We start from the raw sequence: 4,946 nt of genomic DNA, 5'->3' as shown, positions 1-4,946 counted from the left end.
TGGATGATCAAAATGGACCTCAATTCACTCCTTTTCATTTAACTTAGAGAATCCAGATAAATGTTCATGTGTCCAGAAAGATTTTTTTCCAGCAGCGCATAGTCTTTATGTTCGGGCCAAGAAGATTACGAGAGATCCCAGAATGTCCTTTGCCTGTTGTAATTCCAATGATTAACTATGAAAACTCATTTGATGTGCATATGTTTGTCCTTATCTAAAGCTGAGCTCCATTGAAGTTTTTGGGGATTGGGTAGTGAAAAGTTTTGGGTTCTTGCACGTGTGTTCGAAGGGGTTCTCAAAGCATTGAAACTTGGGTAGCCATGGCTTTCTCTTATCCGGAGTTTCATGGAAGAAGTGATGAAGATGTGGAAGACTTTTTGGAAAATATGGAGGTTGCCTGCATTAGTAACCAGATTCATGACCCTGTGCAGATGTAACATCTTCTCCAAATCTGTTTCAAGAGTGATGCACGAGTTTGGTCCAAAGCATTTGAAGAGGAGTTACGTGGGGCTGATCCACCCGTAAGGTTGAGTTGGGACAATCTACGGTATTGGTTGGAAGGGGAGTTTGTGAAGATAGAAGATCCCGACAAAGTGTGGCAAGAAGTACAAGGTTTGGTGCAGAAGGAAGGTGAGCCAGTAGATGCGTACATACGTAAGTTTTCAATCGCATGGGAGCGGATGTGCAAGGCCTTAGCACCAGAGGTACCCCCACCTGACATGATGAAGAAGGACAGGTTCTTGGCTGGTCTTTGGGAGAATATACGTTGGAGAGTGGAGCTAAAGAAGCCTAGAACATATGAAGATGCATTGGAGGTAGCAAGGAACAAAGAGTGGAAGCTGAGGAAAATGAGTCAGTTAGGAGTAAAGTCTTTGCCCATGAGGTCTGAATTTCAGCCTATGGACTCTTTACAAGGTCGCATGCCAGGGGTTCATCCTGAACCAGTCGTTCATGTTACTCCTCAGGTTATGCCAGCAGTGGTCACTATAGCAGTGCAAGATGATGGGCTAAGACAAGACATGAGGCAAGTGGTAGATTTAATGAAGAATCTCAGCCTAAACCTGCTAGGTACTGTGGGAAATAATCGAGGTCGAGGGAGGTTTGCAAATCAGCCAGGAGGTGAAGAAAGACCTAGGAATGGTGTTGGACAAAGCAATGGTAGGTTCTGGAGGCAGACGCCCACATGTTATAATTGTGGAGAGTTGGGTCACATCAGCCCGCAATGTGATAAGCCAACAAGGATGGGTGGAGACATGTATCCATTGCCAAGATAGGTGCTAACTATGTCAAATGATTATGGCATCGAAATTAAAGAAGATGAAGGAACCAGTGGATTAACCCAAGAGGAAAAGGGAAAGACAAAAGTGTTAAGTGTAGTCACCTTGGAGAAGGCATCAAAGCTAGAGGATACATTAGTGATGCCTATTGGGAAGAGGACCACAGAGGACAAGGAAGGAAGAAGTGCTCCAGGTCCTAGCAAGAAGAAGGGAAAGAGCCATGAAGGCAAGGATTTCAAGTCCAAGAGGAAAAGGAGGGCTCGTCGCAAGTTTCATGTTTCAGATTTTCCACTAGGGGATGGGCAATTAAGCTATGACTTGAAGGAGGATCTGACAAGCAGGAAGGCAGATGTTACTTTTGGGCAGCTTATAGAGATGGTTCCTAAGCTAAAGAGACAGTGGAAGAGGATGGTTAACCCAATGGAGAAAGAGCCAGAGAGAGGTTCAGTAAAGGTGTTGGCAATGGATGAGCTACCTGACATTTGCCCAATAGCAAATGTGTGGCACAAAAGAAAAAATTTGGGACAAGGTTATGTGGATGGTGGAGCCCAAATATGTGTGATAACACACTCATGCGTTGAGAAGATGGGTCTTACAGTGACTGTGGTGTCAGGTTTTCGGATTAGATTGGCAAACCATCAAAAAGTAAAATGTCTGGGTGTTGTAAAGAGCTTAGAAGTGGAAGCATATGATGCAAAGGCAGTGGTTGATTTTCATGTGATGCCAGCGGGGCTGGGAGCATATCCTATCATACTCGGCAGACCATGGTTACGTGCAGTAGGAGCTGTTCAAGATTGGAGACGTGGTACGATTAGCCTCTATGGAAAGACAGGTGCCAAGAAGCTCTACAATATGGACACAAGGAAATGATTGGAGGAGCTTTATGAGGATGAGGATGAGTCTAGTGATGAATAATTTTCCACAATGACTGATGAGGAGAGTGATAGTACTACCAGCAGTGATGAGGATGTTGGTGTTGCATTTCTTTTGATGGACAAAGAAATCCAGGAGTCTGGTTTAGTCGCATTTGCAAATGAGGTTGAAGATGAAAGTGAAGGGCCTTATGAAGTGATTGAAGGGCTGATGCAAACCAAGGTTGAATTGTCAAAGAAGCATGAATTGATGACACAAATGATCAGTGGAGACCTCTCAGCTATGTAGAAGGAGATATATTTGCACATGTCGGTCTATGCCAAAGTAATTGATGGTTTTCTTGATGCAAATTTGATATATGGCATCTCTACAGGTTTTCCTTGGGAACCAGGTCGAAGCTTGATTAAGTTTTTGATGCAGGGAATGCCAAGTGGTTTTGTGTGGGATCCAGGAGGAATGAGCATCTATTAGTGTTGTTGCTGCTGACCATGAATGCTCTAGCAGGCTAGGGGATGGGCAAATTATGTCAGGAGTTTTTTGGAGGAAGGGATTGCGCATGTACATACACATGCATGGTGCATCGAATAAAGGATTGCCCATTTTCCATAGCCAGGTGGTTACGTGGGGCCCACATGTGTACAGGTAGGACAGCATGTACATAGTGCATCAATTTTCACTATCACCAGTACCAGTGTGTTTTTTCTACAATAAGGAGGAGTTGGTAGCGCGTAAAACTTCTCAAGGAAGCTATCCGCGGGCCGATAACATGAGCTAAGCAGGTGCGTCAGATGGCATCTAGTGGCGTCAGGAGGTCGAATGGGGTCAATACTTGCACGTGGATGAGTACAGACACAATACTTGCATGTGGATGAGTACAGACACAACGTGGGTGTTTTCTTGTGATAATTATGCAGAAAGATCATTATGAGGACCATATTTTGGGGCCACTTCATGTGGTGGCGAGACGCATTATTGGAAAAAGCTGAGTGCTAGGTGTGCGGATGATGCAAAAAGGTGACAACTATGCACTGCTAGGTCAGTTTTTGGCATGTTCGGGGTCCATTTGAGGTCAACTAAAAGGCCAAGGGTGCCCAAGTAATAAAGCTATGTGTGGGAACTGAAAAAACTGAGAGAAGACCAGGAAAAACGTGGAGAAGAGAGGAGGAACAGCCGCAACTGTGTTTTTGGGTTTTTTGGAGCCTGTTTTGGCCATAAACTGCTCATCCGAGGTCGGATTTGAGCACTTTGACATTGTAGAGTGGGGTTTTGGATATTTCCGGACGCGATGGCACTGTCCATTTTGTCAAATTCCTCACTCTTTTTCTGTTGTTTTGGCTGTGTAAGTTTCTCCTATGAGCGAATCATCTGCTCTAATTTGTGATTGTATCTGGTATATTTTACCCATATTGTGTGAGCTATTTGCCTCATTGGTGTTGGCCCAAGATCTATTGTATCTAAACATCAGAAATTCTCCTCTTTTGAGCTGAGTTTTTGGGTGTGTGTGTGTGTGTGTGTGTGTGTGTGTCTGTGTGGAGTGGGAAAGTGGATAGTCTCTCTCCTCTCACTCCATCGGTGTGTTCCCTGTCTCGGCCAGGTGGGTTGTGTAAGGCGAGTGGTGCCCATAGTGTGTGTGTGTATATCCTTCCAAGAGTGTGTGTCGGGTCATTATAGAGGCATTCTGTGTGTTTCCATCCCGCTCCCAACGTACAAGAACTTCTGATGCAAATTTTTGGTTGATCCTGTCAAAACAACAACCTTATCAATCTCAAAACTTCAACTCTAGAATACTCAACTCTAAGCAGTAAATAATGTCCAGTTGACTCCAAATTTTTTAGGCTATCTTTACGGGGAGTCTATTACCATCAGTGACCAAAAAATGTGAAAAACAATGTCTCTGGCTAGCAAGAGGTCTTAATCACGATTAATAGCTTCCGGGTCATAAAATCAATTTTTTCACTTTTGTTGGTTCCCGTGGGTTAATTTTATGTCCAACAAGATCTGTGTCTATTTTCAATAGTTTTGGACAAATTTTGCACTATTTTTCCTTGGTTTGGCTGATTTTGAAAATCAGATACAAAGCAATATTAAATCTTATGCAATACTAGTCCAAATCATTTGAAATTTGGCATAGGCACTCAATTACTACCATTGAACCAAGTTCTATCGAAAAGATTTAAAAAAGTGAACTTTTAAGAGTGGAAGCTATTAATCGTGATTAATAGCTAATTAATAGCTCTTAGGTCAAAATCATGATTTTGTCCCATTTCTTGGATTGGTGCTAGATGTTCACTCCGTAACCAAGTCAATTGTCAAGTTTCATGGACTTTGGTTCAGTTTCCAATTTCTTAGGACAAATTTTGCGTTTGTTTCTAGTCTTTAGTGAAATTTTGTCTCAATTGACAAGTTATAGGTCCAAATGGTCTCAAACTTGAATTAGAGTCCCTTTAGCCTATGTTCTAGCATGTGGGTATGGTCACAATGTAAAAATTTTGCATTTCCAAGTCATTAGGTATTAATCGCGATTAATAGCCTTATGACCAAATTCACACATTTCACACTTTTTGAAACACAAAATTCAAAAACATGGTATTATCAAGCATGTCTCAAGGTTTTGCCCAATTTGGATTCAAATTGAAACTCCAACCGATAAATTTTCAACCGATTGATTTTCAACTGAAAGAGCAAAACTCCAACTAATTAATTTTTTGATGAAGAAGCAAAACTGTTGTCAATCTGGAATTCCATACACAATTGAATTCCAATCCTTGAAGTTCCTTGCAAGAAAGGTTTGGTCTT

This window comes from Adiantum capillus-veneris, chromosome 30 (genome assembly GCF_014529385.1).
Source record: "Adiantum capillus-veneris isolate H3 chromosome 30, ASM1452938v2, whole genome shotgun sequence".
NCBI lineage: Eukaryota > Viridiplantae > Streptophyta > Polypodiopsida > Polypodiales > Pteridaceae > Adiantum > Adiantum capillus-veneris.
The sequence above is the reverse complement of the archived record's forward strand: the minus strand, read 5'-3'. Positions refer to the sequence as shown.